Raw genomic sequence first — 25,573 nt, 5'->3', positions numbered from 1 at the left:
CTTTTACTAAAGGAAGGATTAGTATTATGTACTCAAAATTACTGTGGGGGAAATACATGTTTCCTTATCCAAAAAGCATGTGTATCTAAAAATATCTGTCAGCGAGGCAGGTGCGGTTTTCTTCTGGATAAGCGTGGACAAAAAAAGGGGCCACATACTCAGCCTGACAAGCTCAGGGGAGACTTGCTCCTTTTACTAAAGGAAGGATTAGTATTATGTACTCAAAATTACTGTGGGGGAAATACATGTTTCCTTATCCAGAAAGCATGTGTATCTAAAAATATCTGTCAGCGAGGCAGGTGCGGTTTTCTTCTGGATAAGCGTGGACAAAAAAAGGGGCCACATACTCAACCTGACAAGCTCAGGGGAGACTTGCTTGCAGGCCACACAGACTCAGCGACGGAAAGTAACCACATAAGATGGTCTGAACATAAACATTCCGAACCAAAAGGGGTTTGGTGGGTGGTCCTGTCCTGGGACTGTAGCTTCTTTGACAAAGTTCAATCTTTATGGGATGTTGTCTGCTGTCTTTTTGCACCTATGATAACATACCTTTAGAATGTTAGAGTAATCTTTCCAGATTCATCAGGGCCAATCTCCCATCAGAGCAGATCACAGAATCTTTCATTGTCATCTTTTTCCCTAAATACCACCTGTATGTGCTGTCAGTGTTGATTTGTAATTCTCTGGTGCTCACCAAAGTAAAAGAAGTATGTGTCCCTCTGTTTTATGTTTTGTCCGATCCCAGAGATTTCCCCCCTTGGCTTTCTCCTGCCTGCTAACCTACCACCAGCGGATTTCATGTGACCCCTTTTAAGTCTCCTTCTTTGATTCTAATGTATAAAGTAGGCTGCAAAACTACCATTCTCTGCAGCATTTTCTCAATCTATTGAGATTTTTGCTTCCTGACTGTGTGTATGTGTGTGTGTATGTGTGCAGGGGGGCAGGAGAGAGATAGAGATAGAGATAGAGATAGAGAGAGAGAGAGAGAGGGAGAGAGAGAGAGAGAGAGAGAGAGAGAGAATATCTGTTTATATACATGTAAATTATATATAAAGTTCACCACATGGGAAAGAAAAATGCATTTGGTTTATTTTATTGTGTAATTTTATTTCCCTTATCTATGATAAACATGTTTTTTTTGGAATAAATATGCTATTTTTCATTTAAAGTACTACAGATATGTGTGCATGGGTTAAAAAACTATTGGGTTATAAATTCCACAAATCACATTATTTAAATAAATGCATGGGCATCTGAGGATCAAAAAAGAATGAAACACTTTATAAATATATGTGACGAGAGATATTAATAGGCACAAGTAGGAATTCCTTCTTCATATGATAAAATCTTAATTCCGTCTTAAAGTTTTGTAGCATTGTTTAAAACTACAGCAATAAAACGAAACTGTCTTTTCTAAAAACATTTCATGGGATGAAGATGATGAGTTCATAAAAAAAATCTGCCAACCTTTCATTCAAACAGAATCATTTCAGTAAATCCAAGTACAGCCAAAAACAACAGAGTGGGGGTGCAGTTGTGAAAGGAAGAACTACAGCAAGCCTGGCAGGTACTTCATGGAAACATTTGAAATTCCTCTTCGTCTGCACTGAAGACATTTGGAAATTCAAGTTAAAAGCAACAATTGTCTCTACTTTCACTACTTTCATTAAGTACTTCTGATTTATTATGGCCATTTCCCTCCAAGGTGGCTCCTCCCCATGATACCTAACACTTGACTCCAGGACTATAAAGAGGTTTGATACATATCCTTGTTATTCTACAAGCCTTACTTGGATGCCGACCATGTACAGAACCCTGCTGGGAAACTGGAAGAAGTCAACAATAAAAGATAGAGTTCCTCTCTTGGAAGAAGAATTCACAATTTCTTTGGAGGGTTCCGTGTAGGAGGCATGCAAGCAATGCAAAACCACCCATCTGCAGGAATAAAAAACAACAATAAAAACCGTGGGCAAATAAATGCCTAAAGAAATTATCTAAAATACGAATTTGAAAGAATAGCTGCACCCGTACCCTATGTTCATTGCAGCATCATCTACAACAGCCACGATAGGGGAGCAACCCAGGTGCCAGCAACAGAAGAGTGGATACAAAAGGTTATGGTAGCCGAAACCGGTTTGGCTCAGTGGATAGAGCGTCGGCCTGCAGACTGAAAGGTCCCAGGTTCGATTCTGGTCAAGGGCATGTACCTTGGTTGTGGGCACATCTCCAGTAGGAGGTGTGCAGGAGGCAGCTGATTGATGTTTCTCTCTCATCGATGTTTCTAACTCTCTATTTCCTCTCCCTTCCTCTCTGTAAAAAATCAATAAAATATATTTAAAAATAAATAAAAAATAAAAATAAAGAAAAAAAATAAAACCAGAACACTTTTTAATTAATTTTTCAATACTTCTAAGGATACATCTCTAAAATTAGTACCTACCCTCAAGTAAGACTAGAAACAATATTTACCAAAACATAAACAACATATTCCATACACTTGTTTATATACCCTTAACATTTTTCCATCCAAGATAGTCTATTCAATTAAAAAACAACAATTGTCTGTACTTTCACGATTTTCATTAAGCACTTCTAATAACAACAGTGTGTATGATAGGTTAAGATCTAATTGACACTTTTGCCGTAACAGTCAACACTGACAAAGAGTACAAGTTCTAGCAGAAAATGGGTACAAACTGTGGAGGGGGATGAGGAGAGGAAAAAGTTTTCCTTGACCCTCTCAGGTTCCTGGTTGGATCTGAAAATTAAACTGATGGACACAGATGAAGAAAAGCATATACATTTATTCCCCAAGCTGCATCAGGGGACGTTTCCAGGAGTAGGTGAGTCTCAAATTTGATTTTAAAAGCAGCCACAGAACTGGGTTAAAGGGGAAGGAAAGCAATATTTTCTAGGTGAAATAGCATGCACAGGGGATGTTAGCAAAGACAGATCATTTTCCACCATAAAATGGGATTCCACTGGGTCTGGGACCACATTATTCCAATCCAAGTTTCCAAATGCCTTGAATTCAGCACATACAACAGCGGCATAGCTCTGTGAATAGGTGCAAAGTTTTAGGAGGTAAGAAGTCTGGATCCCAACCCCATTTACTAATTGTATAATCTTAGAAAGCTTATCACTATACGCATCCACTACTCCATCTTTAAATGAAGCTAATTATAGAGTCTATGTTATCGGGTTGTTCCAAGAACATACTAATGCGTGGATATCACTTGACACGGTCTGTGATACAATTTAGAGTGCAATATATGGTAAGTGTTGGGCTAAAATAAATTGAGTTTGGAATTATGAGGAAATGGGAGTAAGAGATCTGAAGGACAAGATCAGCTTAGGACATGATTCTCGAACTTCAGTGTCCAAATTACCTTGGGTACTTGTTAAGTCACAGATTCCTGGATCCCACCTCAAAGTTTTACACTTAGCAGATCTGAGGTGGAACTGAACTATGCCCATCTAATAAATTCCCATCTCATTCTGATGCTCCTCACTTACAGAACCGCTGAGTTAAGACTTACATACGGACAAGCACTTTCCATCAGAGAAAATGACTTTTATTAGTGACTAGAGGCCTGGTGCATGACATTTGTGCAGTGGGGGTCAGGAGGGTCCCTCAGCCCAGCCTGCACCCTCTCACAGTCTTGTACCCCTTGGGGGATGTCTGCCTGCCACAGAGGTGGGAAAGGCTCCTGCCACTGCCACTGCGCTCGCCAGCCATGAGCCCGGCTTCTGGCTGAGCGGCGCTCCCCCTGTGGGAGCACCTGACCACCAGGGGGCAGTTCCTGCATTAAGCATCTGCCCCCAGGCGGTCAGTGTGCATTATAGTGACCGGTCGTTCTGCCGTTCGGTCAATTTGCATATTAGGGTTTTATTATATAGGATTCTCCAAATGTATTCTATAGACCTGCAGGGATAGCAAAGTGAGTACCTGTGAATCTCCAGCATATGTGTTCCACTCATGTACAGTGCTTACTCAGAATTTTTTTTTTTTTGCTACACATGAAAATCTACTATTTGAAATAATCTGGATTTTTCTACTAAATATAGAAAGCCATTCAAATATATGTTGTACAAAGCTATAAAATACATTACTTTTACTAAAGACTTGAACTAGGATCAATCAAAATGATCAATAAATTCTTTTTGTGAGGAGGCTTATCAAACTTCTCAAATGGCCACTTGTCACTAAGTTAATTATGTGCTGGGGGTCTTGGCCTCTGAGACTTTTCCCTCCACTCCCCCTTCCCCACACTGTGTATCCTGGCATTGGCTCCCTGAGGAGAAACTGCTGTCAGACCCTCCCAAAAAGTTTGGGGAGACAAAGAAAGTCTGACTCTCAGGGCTTATTAGGGACCCAATCAAACACCTCAATTACATTTTAATGGACAAAAAAAAATGTGTATATAGTTAAGGCTTATTTCTATAAAGAGAAGATAACTATTATATATAAAGAAAAGATACATAGAATATATCATACCACTAACAGTGAGCTAAAAGACTCAAGAAGAAATTGGTTCATAACCCATCAGTAGGACTTAATTTTTCCCTTCACTTGAGATTCCATCACTTCATAAAGCCCACATTTCCCTTTCCTCTCTCCTTTTGTATGATAAAAGTATTGAGCCATAAGGAAATGCATAAATATCATTAATGCTTTTTTCCCTTTCATTTTTCTCCTCCTCCTTCCCTAAAAATAGCTTTCCTGACACTACCCAGATCCAAATTACTCACCTTTGGCCCAAGCAGCAGGTTTATATTTACCGCTGAGGGTGGTTGCCATGACTACACATGGAGGTACCAAGCAAGAATTGAGAGGTCTGATTCACAAAATTTAGTGCAGCTTGGCAAAATTTTGGTGTATTCGGGATATTTTGGTAATAAGATAATTGCCTTAAAGGATTTAAATAAATAGGCTCCACAGATAAAGACCTATTGATTTAGTCACCCTTGACATGGGTGGTGTTGCTTACTAAGAACTATTTAATGCAGGGTTTTGCTGTATGATTGACATGCAGAAGAGTTCCCACAGGTTCCCACAAACACCTGTTCTTCTCTTGGCACGGGCTTAAAATCACACTTTACCTCCTGCTTACAATAAATTGCCCTTGCTCTACACCGCTTGTTGTAACATTTCATCTGACAAGAATTCACCATAACTGCCTCTCCAAAGGCGTAGCAAAAAGTAATCCCACAGGTTTATTACAATCTGTTAGCACACCTGTGAAAGCTCTGTGTGATGGCACACCTGGTGAGACATTCAGAACTGGTGCAAGGGCCGCCTGATACACACAGAGGGCACAAAGCACGTGGAAGTTAAGTGACCTGCCCCACAGGTCAAGAGTGGAAGGCTCACCAAGAGAACTGCAGTGAGGACCAGTCAACTTACTGAGAAAGAATTTGCATTATGTCCCAGCAAGTACCTATCACTCATAACGGATAAATAACCAGAAAAAACCAAAGTGAGACATTTTCTAGTACAAATTTAGATTGTGACTATAAAAACAAAACAAAACTGGGCTTATCTCCCTAGTTCCAATGTCCAGAACTCTTATGCATTTTGGATATAATAAATGACCTTGCATATGATCTCAAAACAGCATTACAAATTCCCAGGTTCCTACGGCCTTTTGGGAAGCAGGACCATCCTCTAGTTATGAGTGTTGATAGTTAGTGGTTAATATTTGACTGAGTCAAAGCCAGTTAATAGCTATAATTCTAACCAGTCATGCAGATTTCAGATAGCACCCATGAAAATGCAGTTGAATTCAGCATTTTTTTTTGTTAGTAATTTTGACTGGAATTCTCTATCCATGGGCATAGAAAACATGGTTCAAGAACAAATTTACAAAATAAGCTATGATGTTCATCTGGTTTCACCACTAAGAATCAGATTTATTGCTGAACAAATCATGCTTTTGTTCTTCACATTCATGTCATAAAACACTAGAGAGAAACTGAGGCAATGGATGTTGGGACCACTGGCTTCTACATGTACAAGTTTAGTGCCTCTCCAACTCTTGATTCTTTAATTATATTCTGCCCATATTTCCCACCTCTTTGGTTTTCTAACATTTTATCTCTCTGATCATCTACTTCACTAGAAAATATCTCAATGAAAAGTTCCTGGTGGTACCCATGAGTGAAGTTATTATGGAGATATGCTGGTCATAACAGTGGTTGACTCTGTACATCCCCAAAAAATTGAAAATACAGAACATGAGAATAAAGTACTGAATAATTACCAAATTAATATGTTAGCTTTAAGTTATGAAAAATAAAAACATAAAACATGAAAAAAATAATTAAAGGAATCTGTTATCCTTTAAAAGGCAGCAAAGAAAACTATGCTTACCCATGAACATTTTATTTATCAAAAAATATGCATAAATAAGTTAATTTTGTTAAATATTATTTAATACAACATTGGTGGCAAATTAAAACCCACAAACCATGGTAGAAATAATACATAACTGTGTAGGAATTAAGAGTTTAGAAAGTTTTATTTTTAAAAAGTGACATAAAAAAAGCATTACTAAGCGGGAGGGAGCACATATATTATAGAATAATAAAAATATTTTTTTAAAGCCAAGCTATTTTTTCTCTCTGCTAATAAAAATGCAATATACTTATATCTCAATTCTCTGATTTTTTATAATGACTTCTTTTATATTCATTTATATTATGTCAGATAATAGAAACTTATCAGAGAATAAAAAACCTTCATGCTGCAAAGAAGGGTCCTCTTCATAGTATATGTTATGGAGAATGTAGAACTGTGAGGAAGCCCTTTCTTAACCCCAAAATGAGGAGAAGCCTAGCCACAACTTTCCATCTATGGTCCTTTTTTAAAATTTGTAACATATTTATCGACCTTCAAATTCAATGTTTTCAACCAGGAGACGAGCTTCTTACAAGCTGGGCTTTCAGATGATTTCTAGGCTTTGAGTCAGTTCTTTTGAGCTGAAGCTGGCATGAGTGTCATTAAAGATGGCCATTATGCTTGACATACACATGAGCCAAAATAGGCAGTTAAATGGTCAAAGTTCAAGTGAGTAGAACAGGGAGAAATCAGAGAGCGAGGGTTTTTGTGGGCTGCAATTGTCAGGAAACATTTTATGAAGTGGCAGGAGTGAGAAGTGGGTTTTGAGCCAAACCGTAAAAATTAATCCCAGCCTTTGAACCTGTTACTATAAACCTATGATTATTTTAGAGCCTTCAAAGTAAAACATCAGAAGATGCCCTTTAATCATATCTCCATTCAGTAAAATGACATAGATAACATTCGGAGAGTAACAGGATTTCAAATTAACTTCAGAGTCCTACTCCAAACCGTGAAAATAAATATAGTTCTGTGACTATATCTGTAAATACTATCACTTATACTCTTTGCACATTTTCAACTCCCTATCCCCAGTGCTGTCCAACATGGGGCAGGACACACCATCAATTGGGTGCTTTGTTCCTTTTCATTTGTTTTGTTTCTCTTTTATAATTTAAATGTTAGTATAGTAGTACAGGCAGATAAGTTATAAATAAAAAATGTGGAATACAGATCATTAGCATTTATTGAGTTTCCTGTGTGTCAGGCACACTGCTAATTGCTTTACATTGAATTAACCCATTTACTACTCAAAGTTACCCTGTGAGGTAGGGTTGTTATTATTTTCATTTTGTAAATAAGGAAAGTAAAGCACAGACGTATAACTGATTGATGTCACAGTAAGTGGTTGAGCCAGCAGAGATGGAAGAAAATGAATGATAGATAAATAATAGATAGGTAGATGGGTAGTTAGGTAGATAGATGATAGATAGATAGATAGATAGATAGATAGATAGATAGATAGATGATAGATAGATAGATAGATAGATATAAAAACAAAAGAGAAAGAAACACAACAAATTCTAATAATTTCCGACCAGTGGGTGATGGGCAAGATTCTTCTTCTATACACAAGTATCTATAGTTAACAGGGATTGCATTTATAACTTGGAAAAATAAGGCAGAGCATAAAATATTACGATTAAACACTGTAACTGAGTGAGAAAAGTTAGAAAACCAAAAGAGACACGGAGTAACAAGTGGAAACTTAGGTTACCTGAAAAATAAAAAGAATGAGCATGGACTTATTTTCTATCATGATGCACACATGCACACATTTCAAGGATGCTCATGGTCATATAAACACAATCATCTAAAATGCCTCTATCTGGGAAAGTAAGCTTTGAAAAGCAATTAAATTAATTTGAATGAGATCTAAACTTTAGAGTTTTCGAAAGCTGATGTTATCCGGTAGATTTAATAAAAAATGTTTGCATGCACATTTTCTTTTCAGTTGTGTTGGGAAAGAGAAGAGATCAGTGCCTATTCTTCACGGCTGCAGAAAATTATTTGCTTCATAAGGATTCTAGGCAGGTTTCTAGAATTAAATTGGTGGCAGTAATCATGTTGTTATTAGTGTAATTGCTTTCTGACATCTGTTTCTTTGTCATAATCAGTTCTTTGATAATAGCAATGACATGAATAGTATATATCTAATCAGTAATGTCTAAGGTTTCTCCAAAATAAAAATGAATTATATACCAATTATTTACACTCCTTACCAAATTCTCTTCCACCAGGTAAGATTATACATGTGTGTGTGTGTGTGTGTGTGTGTGTGTGTGTGTGTGTGTGTATTATGAGGATAGGCCAGCTCTTACTCTCCTCTCACAGCAATTTGTTTTCAACATTTTTATGATGCCAAAGAAATGTGAAGGTCCTTTATGAAATAGCAAGGAATAAAATATATAACTTGTTGCTCAAGGCATAATGAAGTAGAATTTGTTAAGGAAGTGTGTTTCTATTTACATTTATCAAATAACAAAGCTAACCACTCAAGGAGCTCTACCTTGGAACTGTGAACTTTCACTGTAATGCTAAATTTAACTTAATAATTCTGTAGTGGAAAGAGCATTCCAGGTCTGAGCCTGCCACTACAGCTAATATCGTGACCTCTCAAAGTCATACCAAATTCCTGCCTTTGTTTTCCATTATTCCTCTATATCAAGAATCATTTTCTATAAAAACAAAACTCTACTGCCTAGCCCACTCAAACTTTATGAAATATTGTATTTTTTAAGATGATCTAAATCAGTGGTCAGCAAACTCATTAGTCAACAGAGCCAAATATCAACAATACAACGATTGAAATTTCTTTTGAGAGCCAAAGTTTTTAAACTTAAACTATATAGGCAGGTACATTGTTATTAACTTAATTAGGGTACTCCTAAGGCTTAGGAAGAGCCACACTCAAGGGGCCAAAGAGCCGCATGTGGCTTGAGAGCCGCAGTTTGCTGGCCACAGATCTAGATGGATATTTTCAGTAAATGAAAGCAGATGAAAATAGATTCAACCTTTGTTTATCATAAAATGCTAATCCATATTTAACCTTCATTGAGACAGGAAAGTAAACAGATTCATGTTCAAACACTACATTTAAAAGAGTACACTAATATACATGAATATTTATTGAATATCTGTAATATCTATCATTAGTGATTATTCAATATGCCCCAGATGGGTTCCTAAGGGTTTTCCATATTTTACATTTTAATCCTCACAGATATCTTGTGTGGTGAGCATTATCATGTGATTTTACAGATGAGAAAACCAAGGACCTGAGGATGTAGCAACTTCCCCAAATCACAGAATTAATAATTCATGGGACTAGGAATCAAGTGCAGGCCAGAGCTCTAAGGTCAGTGTGAGCTGAGTTTAGGCCTCTTTACCTGGCTTCTCCGCTAAAGGTAGCGGAGCCATGATCTTCAGCATTGATTCTGTGGAGCGTGGCTTAAACTTTCAACATGGAGTCATCAAAATTCATGAGTGATCTCCAGCACCCAGTGTGCATTTGTCACCGCTTTTCTAATCGACCAACAGATTGCAAAAATCAGCAATGATATCATATTCATTTATTCTTGGATTCCAATTATAGAATTATCATGAAAATTAATTCCAATTATGTATAATTCAAATGGAGCTGTTTGAACTGACTACAATTATACTGAAATTCCAAAACAGAACTGCAACGAAGATAAGCAAAGTGTCACCAGTGTTAAGTACAACATATATAAAGCTGAATTATGTAATTAATACTTAAAATATCTCTTAGAGTAATTGAAGTTTTTTGTATTTTTCTACAGCCATCTGCTTTTTGCTATCTATCTTAGGTACGAAGTATCGCTGAAAGAAAGTACTAAGAAATGCACATGAAAAATAAATGCTTTTTACCAATTGATTTTTATTGAATCCTAACCCAAAGACAGTAAGTATCCTTAAAGAATAATAATCTCAATTGGTGTCATAAGTAAACCTCTTTATTGAAAAGTTTTCTTGGAGAAAACAATATCCATGGCCCTGAATAGGAGATTTTGAAGCAAATGGTACAAGCTATTGGTTTTATGATACTTACAAAGTACAAGTTAGCTAAAGGTCACTTCAGTATACATGAAATCAAGAAAATTTTAATTTCTTGACTATGATCAACAAAACACATACATACAAATAACTGGAAAGGTTAGAAAGTTCACTACATAATTGTCTGGGGCATGGCAGAAAGAAGACCAAATATGAATTCTGGAGCCACAGGTTCATTACCTATTCTCACTATGGTATCATCTCAGAAAAGTCTCTTTACCTGCTATAGAGTTTCTTTTCCCTTATCGGTAAGAGTCAATGTTCATGGCAACATAATTCACAACAGCTAAGCCACGGAAGCCACTCAAGTGTCCATCGGCGCATGAATGATAAGTACAATGTGGTACATACATGCAACAGAACATCATTCAGCCTTAACAAGAAAGGAAATTCTGACACGTTACAACATGAATGGACATTGAGGACATCGTGATAAATGAAATAAGCCAGTCACAAAAAGACAAGCACAGATGCTGTATAATTCTTCTTATAGGAGGTACTTGAGTAGTCAAAATCAATAGAGACAGAAAGTAGAATGGTGTTTGCCAGGGACTGAGGGAAGTGGGAAATGGGAATTTATTGTTTATTGGGTGCAGAGTCTCAGTTTCACAAGATGAAAAGAGTTATGGAAGCAGACGAATGGTGGTGATGGTTGCACAATATGAATGTGTTTAATACCACTGTACACTTAAAATGGTTAAGATGGTATATTTTATGTTGTATATGTTTTACCACAATTTTAAAATGGGGGACAAGTTAATGGATTGGTATGAAGTTTAAATAAGGTATTATATTGTTAAATGCTTTTCAGTTTAAAGTGTCAAGTGAGTGTGTAGCAGCCTCTCCATTTTGCCTGCCCATCCCTTCTTCTTTCCGGAAATGGAGCAGACCCTAATCCCAGCCTGGCTCCGTCTGCATGTTTTCCAGAAGAGAGATCATTCCTGTGACATGCACTGCTGCCCACAGCACCCGTGCTCGATGCAGTTTCAAGGCTTCTCCTTGATCATGCTGGGTTCTGAATTTGTATCCTTGACTGAAAACCCATTTTCTCCTCTTCTGAGACAAGAACCCGGTTTTCTATGCTGCCATGGGCCCCCCTCCTGCCTGCCCAGCTAGGCTGGCAAGTGGGTTTTGTATGGTACATTCATACTGATGTGGATATAAAACATGGAACTCAAAAAAAAAAAAAAAAAGGAAAATGGGATAGTGACAAATAAGAAACTTTGGAGACAGTGAAGGGCAGTTTGTCCAAACTGTTGAGAGCTAAGAATTAGAGTTTAATTTGGATAGAAATTCTGCTAATAGCACCTGATGCCTGAAATCTGAGCACTCTACTTTTAGGTTTTTCAGTTCAAGTTTTTGGAGACTGCCTATTAAAACATTCCTGGTTGGAAAGTGTTTGAATAGAAGCCCGTAAGTATTAAGTATTTGCTGTATTTACCATGCTTAGCTCTCGGTAAGGAATATGGAATAATGTTAAATGCCTCATGTTCTCAAGAAGCTTGACTTTTAAAATAAAAAATAAAGAAGAAATATAAATATTAAAAATAAAGAAAGAAGCTTGAGTTTTAGGTGCAAAATCAGGCAGGCAGGCAAGTGGTTAGGGGCGACCAGGCAGGCAGGCAGAGCAGTTAGGGGCGATCAGGCAGGCAGGCAAGTGGTTAGGAGCCAGTGGTCCCAGATTGCTAGAGGGATGTCTGACTGCGATAGTTGGACATCCCCTGAAAGGTCCCGGATTGCGAGAGGGTGCAGACCGAGCTGAGGAACCCCCTGCTCCCCGTGCATGAATTTTACGCACCAGCCTCTAGTGCTGCTATAAAAAAGAAGGAACTTTCAGCATTTGCAACAGCATGGATGGAACTAGAGAGCATATGCTAAGCAAAATAAGCCAGTCAGAGAAAGATAAATATCACAAGATTTCACTCATATGTGGGATATAATGATCAACATAAACTGATGAACAAAAATAAATCCAGAGACAAGGGGTGGGTGGGGGGAAGAGATCAACCAAAGACTTGTATGCATGCATACTAGCATAACCAATGGACACAGACACTGGGGTGTAGGGGGCCTGCCCTCAGGGGTGGGAGTGGCAGGGAGGGGGTCAATCGGGAAAAAGAAGACATATGTAATACTTTAAACAATAAAAAAATTGTGTTGTGTTCATGTTTATACATAAATAAAGCATTACATAGTCTACTCTAGATATCTGAGCATTTAGAGCCTGGAAATTTTGCTAAAAAAAGTTAAATACATTCAGAAAATTATAATTATTTTTTTATTTTTGTTTCACCAAAATGCAAGTAACTGAAAGGCTAGGTGGCTTTATCATAGTAGCGTTTTATTAATACATTGTCAGGCTACATATTAAGTGTCTTAAGTACGTAAGAAATAAACTAAATAAAAAACAAGAAGGAGGCCTGTGTTTCTGATTTACAGGAAAGCATATGACAAAGCCATTTACATAGACAAACCATGACAAACGACCTAACAAATTCAGTTCCAAGCTGAAGGATCACTGTGCATGGATGCACATTTATATTCAATATTAGCATTTCTGCATGTCTTATAAAACAAAATTCATTAATTTTGCACTTTGTTGTTTTAGTCTCTGCAATGCATTACAAAGTTAAAATAGGACAGATCATTTACAAAAACGCAAACTAAGTAACTGCTTTATGGCACATCCATAGTATCATTGAATCATCAGAATTTGACCTCAGCCATGTCATTTTTCTTCCCTACTCATTCATTACCTTCCCTCCTAAACACACACACACACACACACACACACACACACACACACACACACACACTGGGAGAGCATGGAGCAATCTTTCAATTACTAAGAGAAACAAATTTGTAATCTATCCTGAAAGATAAGCTACCGATAAGAAGGGTTTGTTGGTTTTAACTTTTGTTCTCATTTTTAATTTCAAACTTGCATAAGATTGATACCTTATTTTTTTTTTTTAACTTCAAGCTGGTCAGGAATGTCTTGCTGGGTAGCATGTTACAGATTATAACAATCAGTCCTTTTATAGACTTAACAATTGTATAAAGAAACTGTTTATAAAACTCTAAATCACCTTGAAGGCAATATTGGGAGAAAATAAATACCTCTTTTATAAGACTTTATCAGTGAGAAGAGAGTGCCAATAATTTTATGAAAAAATATTTGATACTTACTTCCATTAGTTAAATACAAACAAATGTTTAAAAAAAACTCATAGTTCACAAGTATTTATTAAGACCTACTAAGTGCTAGGCACTGTTTTAATCACTATAAAAACTCATCTTGAAAACAGTCATAAAAATTAATTAGAGTGAAGAAAAACAACACCTTTTCCTCGGTTTGTTATTTTAATTCCTTATTGGAAAAAAAAAAAAGAAGAAGAAGAAAGAAAAAGAAAAAAGCAATGAAGTCATTACTCCCTTCTTCAAGGTGTGATGTTGACTTAAAATAAAAAATGCCTGAAACATAGCAAATTATTTAAATACTCTTTTTTCTAATGCAGCTATTATTTATCATGTTATACTCATTTGGTAACCTAGACTTAACTGATAAAATAAATGAAACATTCATTTTTCCTGCTGCTACTTCTTAAGATAAAATTATCTTTCTAATAAACTATTTTATTTGAGAGATTTCATGGATGTAATGATTCATAAGTGTGATTTCATAAATGTGATTTCATCTAAGCCTTAATTAAATTTTTATTAGATGTCACAGCAATTTTCTTACATGTGATATAATAAAGAGTTCCTCAAATCAGGTTGAATTTTGGGAGAGCTTAGATCATCTTCCCAAAGACAATTCTAAAATAGTTTAACGCATTTACATCCTAGCTATATTCTCAATCTGCCTATGTATCTACTGGCTGCTTCCCCCATTCCTACAGGCAGGCTCAAATCTCCAACTCTAGGAACACCCTCTCTTGCCCATATGCTCCCCTTTGGTTACTTCCTCTCCCATTTCTTTCTCAGCCATGCTTTCTAAAAGACTGTAGTTTCATTCATGTCACTATGCTCTCCTCTCCCCTTCATTGCCTATCTTACTGAAATCTGGTACTAACTGGCCACCATTTCTCCACCTAAAACATGCTTACTGAATTCCCAGATGGCCCCTCCTCATCAATTCTCATGATCTGCTTTTCCTCCTACAGACCTTCCTCCCTCCAGGTTGGTTCAGTAATCAGGTGCAGCAGTGCTGTTCTAAGTCTAGGAAAAATTAAGACTTAATGCTCCCGTGGTCATGTGAACAGGCATATGGCTTGCAGACTGCACCTCCCACAGGCTTTGACTTGCATGACTCGGTTGTGGAATGCAAAGAATTGCTCTTTTCCAGAATCCTCCCCCTCACTCAGCCATAGCCTAGGGCAAGACTTGGATTTGAAGAACAGTATTCCAGTAAAACATGCATTAAAAGGACACCCAAAGGTCTTATTTATTAGTGAACCCATGTTATGTAAAATGAGACTAAGCTCCCAGAAACAGTTTTCTTTTCTCTGCCTGAGCTGAGGACACGAAACAAAATTCTGCTGAGTCATCTGCTTTGAAGCAAGAAAATAATACTTTGACCTTATTCGTACTTGCTTCTGAGGGTAAATAAACTACCTTAAGAGATTACACAATTCACTTGGGTGACAAGTTAACTTTCTTGGATGGGGCTCTGTTTATAAAGTGTTTTAGTGAACTTATCTGAAAAAATAAGCAGCATATGTATAAAAGCAAGCCAGCTAGCTGTTCTAAGATTTCATCAGTAAATGAAAGAAATGTTAAAATAAGAAATAAGCCGAAACCGGTTTGGCTCAGTTGATAGAGCGTCGGCCTGCAGACTGAAGGGTCCCGGGTTCGGTTCCGGTCAGGGGCATGTACCTGGGTTGTGGGCACTTCCCCAGTGGGGAGTGTGCAGGAGGCAGCTGATCGATGTTTCTCTCTCATCGATGTTTCTAACTCTCATCGATGTTAATATTCCTCTCTGTAAAAAAATCAATAAAGTATATTTTAAAAAAAAGAAATAAATTAGTCTTTAAAAATCCAGAGGCTCCTGAGCATTTCACATTTAGCAGGGAAGATTCTATTACTTTTGACACTATTGATGAATGTCACCTGATGTCTAAAATTTGAATTATGTTTTGGTCACTAAGTTGACACTCCAACCAATCAATGAACTTATGCAGAAAATTCACTTAACCATAACTTACTGAATGTCTTCTATATACCAAGCATTATGATAAATGCAAAACAAAATCAAAAAGAGGAAAGTAAGACAAACATGAATCCTACCCTCATAGAGTTTACAATTTAGTGGGGAAAATAACCTTCGATCAAATCATTGTTCAAATAGCAATACAATTAAAACTTGGATGTATTTACAGTGGCAAAGTATAAAAGACTCTTACAGTGGCAAGTAATAAATCTCAAGTCAAAACGAATTTTCTGGCTTATTCTATTAGGAAGTCTAAGGCTGCCTATAGATGGCTTTAGATTTATATCTTCCTAATACAGCAACTCCTAGAAAAACTTAAAAAATAAGACAAACACCCTTTCTCTTCTAGAATATATATGCAACATTTGTGGAAGGACTAATTGGCTTGGGGTCCGAGACAAAGGGTTATTATGAGTAGCCCCCTTGGAACACAAGTTGAACTGTCTGGGGAAGCACAACACTGTGATAAAAAGCCCTGGAGAACAACATAGAGTCTGAGAGAGGGCATTGAAAAGTGATAAAATATTGCTATTATCAGAAGAAGGTGGTCAGAGATACTGGGCAGAAAAATATCAGAGGTTCACACCATAAATTAGTATGGATAGTATGGAATATAGGAAGAACTTTGGAGAGTGTTTCCAGAAAAGCAATAAAGAAAAACAAATGTGAGGACAATGTGCTTGGAGAATAACCAATAAAAGTTGTTGAGTCCATAAAGGAAGCTGACCAAAACTGATGTGAACTTCAACAAGTGAATCACATGTTAGACCTTAAAAAGAGTCAAATTCACATCACTGAGTGCAGTATTGAGATCTTTTAGACATTTATGGGGGGGGTGTGTGTGTGTAGGGGGTAGGCTTAAAAGGCTGCCCAATGATTTGTATCTGGAAATCTTTTAAATATATAATCTTAAGGAATAGTTCCAAGTTTGCATCTTTAGCTTTGAGATACTGAGAAAGCTGTTTACACAAATTCTATGGTTTGTGTAACACTAACAAGAACACTTGTTACTAACAACTAACAAGATTGCTTCTTCATTCAACAAATTTTCAAAAGGGTTACCCTATACTTGGAGCTAGTGCTACATGATGATCAGTCACATATGGCCTCTAACCCTGGGAAGATTAGGACTAATTGCAAGTACAGACATGACTAATTACAGTATTGATGGTAAGTGATAGGATACGGATGTGTACCGTGCACTTTAGTGAGGCATTCATCTCAGACTTGGAGCTGGCAGAGAAACACTAAGAAATGACATGTTGTGCCAAAAATCTAGTTGAAGCTTTGACCTAAAGGGCAAATAGCCAAAAAAAAAAAAAAAAGAGAAAGAGAGAGAGAGAGAGAGAGGAAAGGGTGCTTCAAGAAGAGCGAATGGCTTGTGCAGTTTCAGGAGGGAGAGAGTGTGTGGGAAACTTGGGAGAGTAAGAAGGATGATGTGAGGAATTTTAACCTAGAGAGGTAAACCAGGGGCAGTTGGAATAACACAGCAGCCTTATTTGCATTTGCAAAAGATCTTTCAGGCAGTGGAATGAAGAATGGATTCCAGCAGGACAATTTTGGAGGCAAGGTGGGAAGCTACTGAGCAACCCAGGTTAGAAAGGATGATGGCCTGCCAGAGCTGGGAGAGGGGAATGGGGGATGGAGAAAAGCTGTCTAAAGTCAAACATCAGTGCTTGGTTTTAGAAAAAGCATCTTCTTACTGGCTGTGCCTGTCTTACAAACCTCTCTTCTAAAAACAGCTTGACAAAACGGAGATTGCACAAATTTGGCTTCCCACATAAAGCTGTTTTGCAATGTCCAGACCAGACTATCATCTGCAGAATGACTTTGAATTGTGCTTGTTTTTAAAAATATCTAAAATTAATAACAGATGTTTAAAAGATAATGAAGGCTAAATAATAAAGAAATAAAACAGACTGGCTGGCTTGTCCATTTACTCACGATTAAAAAAAATATCTAGATCAGCATGCAATAGCCAGTGATAAACTGTGCTGTGATGGGTGTGAAGTTGGGATTTTCAAATCAAGCAAATTATAAACCACTAATTTATAAATGCCTGGAGTCTAAACAGATTTGTGAATCTATTATCTCTAAATGAAAGCAATATGTAGTGTATGCTCTTTCAGGTAAATCTCTCATGAAAGAATCCGAAATCCAGGGGATTTTGCCATTCTCATCAGCCTATTTCTCATAAAGCAGCAAACTTAGTCTTGCTCCAAACTGCAATGCTAGTCAAGGGAAACTAAAAAATGCCATCGTTTCATGTAGTATTTGCCTGGGACTCACCCCTCATTTGTGGTAATTCCTAAGAAGTTGAGTTGTTCCTTTTAATTAACCAATGATTTCTCCCTGTATTTCATAAGAGACAATTAGATGTATGGTTAGCTTCATGATATGAACAGGAAAACATCACTAACCCCCAATCTTGGAACATGTATCAACTGAAAAAGGTCACTGCCAAATAGCCACTATTAACAATTTGTTACGAGGCACTGTGGTACTTATTATAATGTAGAAAAAAACTACATCGTTTCCATTAGGAAATTGAAATCTTTATCAAATGACTCTGAGATTTAATGTGACTTCAATAGAAAGTCCAACAGACTTTTTTAGCAAAAGCTGAAAAGTTTATTCTAAAATAGATACGGAAAAGCAAAGAGCCTTCTAGAATAGCCAGGACACTCCTGAAGATCAAGAATAAGGAGGAAGTGTTTGCCACCAGATATAAAGACTTATTATGAAGCAAAGTAAGACTGTGATATCCATATAATGATAATTATCAGGGTTTTGAACACCCCCTCTTTATCTTTGAAGTACTTAATCTTGGAAGATCTAGCAGGATTTATCCCAGGATTTATCTTTTATAGAACATCCACACGCCCAATAACTTATGAATTCCACCTCTAAATAGAAGCTGAGTCACCCCTGCATATGAAGAAACACATGCAAGGATAGGCATAGCACCGGTGTGCAAAACAGGACTAATTGCTCACTGATGGAAGGTTGGATAAATCAACTGTGGGATAAACCAATTGTGAAAAAAGTAGGGCCAACACAAGCACATGTAACACATGTGTGCAAAACAGCAAGGGATGTGAACATTACACAGCTCAGCCTCAATCAAAATTGTTTTGTGACATACTCACCAGTATTTTACTACTCTTGGTGTATTATCAAATGTTACCACAATATTCTGACACAGGAAACATTTTTATACATACTTCATGTCAAATAAAACGTTTTCATAAAAATTCATTTAATTTGATTAAAAGAAATAAACATTTTTAAAAGATGAAAATTTTTAAATCCAACTGATGAATCAAAACACAGACATGTACATTATGCAAGATATGCACTATCCTATGATGTTAAACATATGATATAAAACATCAAGTAATATCTCTGTAATATAGCAAGAATGCTTTCAATCAAACTAAAATGTAAAATGGCAATTTTTACCCTTACAAGTCAACTTTACCTTTACAGGGTATCCAAGTTTTCAGATAGATGTTTAAATATTCTTTGAACTTTTGTTGTGTGACAAAAAAATCAAATGACCCTTTCTGTTCCCACTCCAAACAAGAACCAAAGAACAAAAATTCAAATACACAACGATAATGTCTTTTAGGTCAGTGTTTGCTTCTTAGAATATTGTCACACTGTAAATAACTGCAATTAAAAATCCTAAAAATAGATTCAAAATATCATGTAAATTAGCAACTAGTAACAAGATTAATAACAAGTTGATTGTCTACTTAAATGGCTAAATTACCAAAAAATATTCAAAGGTGTATATTCCTATAACCTATTCAAATACTAAATAGAATTAAAATATATAATATCAAAATGATATAATTCTTGAAATAATTATGCATATGTAGTACACTTTAGCTAATTTTTAACATAAGTATGGACTAGCAAAATAATTAAGAGGTTAATTATCTTTTAATCAAAAATTCAGGACAGGATTGATTTAAATGCAAGATCCCATAGTCACTGGGAATGTGATTCAGTATATTAAATACCATCTCACTTTCTATGATTATTTTAGAATGCAGATTACATTAATGCAATTTGTGTATAGACCTTTCTCGATGCATTGAAGCAAATAGCAGAAAAAGGAGAGTGACAGCTAAAAGAAGTTCAATGCAACATTGGACTTGCTCCCAGCTCTGCCTGCAGAAAGGTAAGTGATTATTTTGACCAAGCAAATCAGAAAATATACACCAGTTCAATAATCAGTGTCATTAGGTCAGTAGTAGCTACACTCTAAGTTCTTACCCTGGACATAGTTAAGCAAAGATATATAATAGATTCAGCATGAGCTATACCTGAAAATGGACCTTCAAGACTATTTCACATCTTGAAAATCATTATTATTTGTGACTCTCATCGCCTATAATGACAAACCCTGCCTACCTTACTCCCTTTTTAGAGTTTAGGGTGATAAATATTTTATTGGATGTCAGATTATGGTTTCAGTGAGAAGATGGGAGCAACTACCTAAAAGCCATCATTGCGTGTTGAATATTCCACATTCCAACTGGAATCTAAATACAGGGGGTACTTACCAAACATCATGTGTAAAAATAAATATATCTATATCTATATATATATATATATATATATATATATATATTCACCTTTATTTAGACTTCTATCACAGAACACTCCAAGGAATGTATAGAAAATTCATTTTTAAATATTTGATTCTTACAAAGTTTATCTACTGGACAAATTCTTCATATTCTCTCTCTATTCTCCAAGCCTCAGTGAGCTAAGTAATTTATCTACAAGATGAGATTTTAAGCAATATGGATTCCAGGACAAATTTCCAATTAAGGAGTGAAAAATAATAGGTGGAGAAGAGGGAGGAACTTATTAATGAGTCCAGAAAAGTCAAGTGGAAGTCATTCTGCATCCTGGCCTTTATGATCCTCTCTTGGCAAAACCACAGGCCACTCTACCACACGCCTGACGCAGGAACAATGAAGCCAGCTGATTCTAATTTCAGGGGGAAGGAGCTGCTGGTGCTTAGATCCCTTCGGATGGCCTCTGGAGAAAGGGATTAAAAGTCTGGATTTCAAGGAAGGTCACACAGTTTCTGACCCCATGTTCAGATCTGCAATCCTTAATAGGCTAACCTAATTCCAAACAGGTGCCTGACAAGACTTCTAATTCTATTGAAATGCCCAAATCTGGACCATCAGTCCATACCTCACCACTGTTTTAACTAAAGAGGGCAAAATAAAAACAATCCAAAGAATAGGAAATGGGTTCAAAGTCTTGCTACAACACAGCATAGAATATAATATATTCTATTCTTTCCTCAAATTTCATTCTGTTAATTGGGCCTGGAAATATATAACTCAGTAAATAGTGAACTGTCTTCACAAAAGCGTGACTATTTAGTCTGTCATTCTGCCGAAACTTCCTCAGATGAACAGCATCATTGTCTGGGGATGGTGAGGAAAAACATCCTGTGTGAACCTTAGTGCAGAAAAAAGATTTCTCGGAGTGCAGTACTGCAAGGAGGTAATTAAAACTTTGAGAACATGTGCTCAGAAAGAAAGGCAAGAACTGGAATTAGATTAAAGGAAAGCAATAGTAATATATAACTTTATGTATTATAGCCATTACCTTTTATTTACTTATTTCTCATCCCTAAATACCCTAAAGGCATCTTACTTCTTTCCCATCTCTTGTATAAATACAAGATAAGATTTTAAGTGAGAAAAGCTGGACAAAGATAAATGAGAGAAAGAAAGATAAGATGAAAACCCAGGGAAGCTAGTGCACAAAATGTAGGCCAGAAGGTCCAAATCCTTGTTGGAGGTGGGCCACTAATTATGCCGCTGAGTTTTCAAGAAACCAAGATGTAAAAGGTAACGCATCTGGTCACGCTTCATAATGTCCAGAAGACACAAACAAATACAAACAAACCCGTTCAGAAGAACTGTATATTATCTGTTATTTCTGTTGGTAAAACACAAGATCCTGTCTCTCTCTCCCTGCCCCTCCCTCTCCCACTCCCTCTCCCTCTACCACTCAGGAAGCAGACGCTGCGCTAAGCATTGCAAAACACCACCCTCCACGGCCCCATAACAACTACCATAACAAGTTCATGAAACTATGTTTTTAAAGCCTCCTTCTGTATATGTTAATGGCATCAGGCCTAAGCCCAGTTCCGTTCAAAAGTAATTTCACTGGCTACTACAATTATTTAATAGTGTTCATCTCCACTGAAATATATATATCACTGATATATATATCACTATCACTGATATATATATATATATATACATGTGTGAATTTACACATATACATTTTATATACAAACGCACACATGTACACACCATAGTTTAAGGTATTAAATTAAGAACATGAGAGAAAGTTGAGTCAGAAACCAGAAATATAGTAGGATGGTAAAATAAACTTTTTCAAAGTTCTGTATACTAATAGAAACTTTAGTGTAAATATATATCATCTGCTAGATGCATTATAACAGTTGGGCAGACCTCTTCAATCCTATCCTCTCATTTTAAACAATCATTCTGTAAAGCCCATCTATGTATTCATTTCCATCTTATTGATGGAAAAAGTGATAGAGAGGTAAGAAAATGCCTTCCAAGGTGTCCTTCAAGTCAGCAGTCCATCTAGCTTGAACCATAAGTCCACTCAGTTCAATAACTGTTTACTGCATGCCTAGGTGGCAGGTGCCTCAGGGGATTCAGAAGTGAACGATGTAGACTGTGACTTTCAGAGCTTGTGTTGTGGTCTCTGGGAATGCATGAAAGATGCAGAAAAGGGAGGAAAAAATACTCCTACAATATCAAGCAGAGTTAAACGAGTGCCTTAAACGGGGCATAGAGTTCTCCGTGGGATCTAAAACATCACATCCTTCTGTGAGGCGGGAAAAGTAGAAATGGATGGAGACGAATTAGGGAAGGGAGAGCAGAAGGAATGGCAAAGAGATCGTAACACATGATATAGGCTCAGGGAACATCAAGAAGCCACCTTTGGTTAGAGTGTTAAAAAAACATACAGAGGAGAGATAGGTGGGAAAGTAGTTTGAGATGACAGGTTCTGAAAGTTACAGTGTAGAGACTTTATTTAAAGAAAAAGGCTAAGACTTTGGGTCTCAGGATCACAGTTGTTGATCAATCCATCCATCTTTATAAATATACTCACTAAAAATCTCTATGCAGACATCATGAACTAAAACCTGTCTCTGACATAAATGTTCTAGATCACACTGACGTCACAGGCCAAACTTGCACAACCTCAGGCTTCAACTTGCATGTATTCTCTGAAGGACAAAGCCTCTCCATTTCATATGTTAAAATTTTTTGGTATGCAATCACACGTAATGGCTGTCATTTGTCTGGTTACCTGACCCATGTCTTTTGCAGTTGGAAAATGTATACTAGTGACAGTGTGTCTCCACAGAGATACTCTCATCACAAACTCCACAAGTCAGTACTGTTTCACACTAAGTTTTGTAATCCCAATGAAAACAAATAAAATACCCAACTGGAGAAACAACGAAAATAAATGTAAATAATCTACTACAAATAAACTACTTGTCCCTAGAACATAACGATATTAGAAAGTTTAAAAAGTTAAAATCCTCTTGGGTCCTAAACTAGTTTTGCTCTCTCTGCACAGTGATAATAAGCTTTCTTGTTGCATTAAGTTACATTTGAGAGTAATAAATAAAAATCTAACTACATATTTTAGGCCTTTTTTCTCACTTAAATTTTAGAAATTTTCAAGACAGAAATACATCTTTCTCCTTGGACATTGTTACTAAACTGTTTTTCAAAAATGAATGTATTATCATATAAAGATGATTTGAGATTTATTATTCCAATACTTATTCTAAGTACTGGTGTTGAGATATACTACTTAGCATGAGCAAAGACTGTGCATATATGCATAATTATCCAATCCTAAACTTAAATTAATTATATAATAATGGCCCTTTAATGAGAGGTATTTTAAAGCTATATTCTTGGGAATTCTACAGTAATGTTTTTAACAATCTCCAGCAATAAAACAAAAGAGGGTATTTGTTTTTTTCCACTGCACTTATTACACCATAAGGATGTATTCAAAGTGTAGGTCTTTTTACATGTAGGAGGTTGAATGAATTTATATTTAGTTAATTTCAATGAAAACAAAAAAAATAACAAGCTCTCATTATAGAAAATTGTCACTCATTTATAAAAGCTGAAATACCAAAAAATATTACACATAGGAAAAACAAAATATTGAGGATCATTAATCAGAGATTTGGGGAATAGAAATATAGAAGAAAATAGCAGTTTTTCTGCCCTCTGGTGGCAATAAAGTCAACTGCAGCATTACTCAAGTAATGCATCATAAAATATTCCTGTTATGAAATCAGATTTTACCCCAATGCCAAAATGTCTGTAATAAAAATCCTGATTGCTACATTTCAAATTTCAAGACTGTTGGACTCTTTATTTACTGTGTTGAACGTTTAGCTAGACTATTTTAATAGGAATAGGAAACTGTATTTTTTCTTCCATTTCATTTCTGTCTTTTAGGCTATTTTATTCCAGGATTATTTCATAAAACTATACGTACATTGATATACAGAAAATAAGCTACTTCAGTTTATAATAAGTCTCCAAATAAATTTGTCAACAAATTTAAAACTATTCCTTTTTTACTTAATCCTATAAATATATGGGTTTCCAGAGTAGTTTTCCACCAGAAAATATTGGGCTGGTTTACCACACCTGCACATTTATGTTGAACAATTTAAGTACTTTATATTTCCCAAAGCGAAGGCTTTTAACTAGCTGATCAATTTTAGAGTAAAATGAATTTCATCTTCAATTTAAGAACTTATAATAGTAAATTCATTGTATGTATTATTTTCTCAGTATTATATTTTTAATAAAAAATTTTGAGGAAAAAATAAACATTTGCTTTCTTTTATTTTTTACTGTAAATGCATTATTTACTTCCAGTGCCAAATAAGTTTTCAAATAAACAACTTGGGATGCATTTTGACACACACACCACTCTGAGACCTCCTTTGAGATGAATTAACTTGCTAATATGCTTAAAGGCATTTATTTATTCCATGAAAATTACTGTTGCGCCTTTTAAAATAAATATATTGCTTCATGGAGGGGTCTTTTTTTTTTCTTCTTTAATCAATGTTATCAATTGAAATAAACAAAAGGTATGATCTACTGATCTAAATAATACCTAGTGAAGAACGACCTATATCCGAGTAAGGAGAAAAATTGCATGTGATAAAGACAAGTCAACTTCCAGGAAATCTGCATTTTATTCAGTTTTAAAAGTGTGATCATCGTGTTGTCCCCGCCCTCTCTATACATGCACAGACACCCTCCAATCCTGAGCCTGTACTTTCTCTAAGAATTTGCACCTGGGGCAGACACAGTGTTTTGGCTGTCTGTCTTCTGGGCTTCAGCTTATAAAATCTCCTTCAAGTACCTCCTGGAAGATTCACTCACCTGAAATCCCCAGGTGCCCTCCCTGGCCCTCTTCCGTCTGCCACTTTCATGTCTGACCTTTTCGGACACTCCTGTACTTTCTGAAGAATCACTTACCGTCCTCCTCCCCGGCCCCCTTTAATTCCGCTCCCAGAATTAAAACAAATCAAAATCTTATTACCGTAACCTGAAATGTCTCCTTTCTTTCCCCTCTCCAGGTGTTTTATTTATTTTTCTTTCTTTCTCATTTCACCTACTCTTGAAGTCCCCCCGAGTTCACAAATGTTTGCCAAGGTCTGTCTCTGCCTGTTTCCTCGCTTCCCTTCCGAGGGGCAGAAACGGGGACAGCACGGGCGGGCAGCGGGCCGGGTCGGGGGGGGG

At 36.5% G+C, this 25,573-nt stretch overlaps 1 protein-coding gene across 1 annotated transcript in view; it reads right to left on the bottom strand.

Annotated features, from left to right (window-relative positions):
- PLXDC2 (plexin domain containing 2) overlaps nt 1–25,573 on the bottom strand; it is a 416,974-nt gene that overhangs the window by 390,603 nt on the left and 798 nt on the right. The window lies entirely within an intron of this gene.

Source organism: Myotis davidii, unplaced genomic scaffold, assembly GCF_000327345.1.
Source record: "Myotis davidii unplaced genomic scaffold, ASM32734v1 scaffold376, whole genome shotgun sequence".
In the NCBI taxonomy this organism is placed as follows: Eukaryota; Metazoa; Chordata; class Mammalia; order Chiroptera; family Vespertilionidae; genus Myotis; species Myotis davidii.
This window is presented reverse-complemented; position numbering and strand designations above follow the sequence as displayed.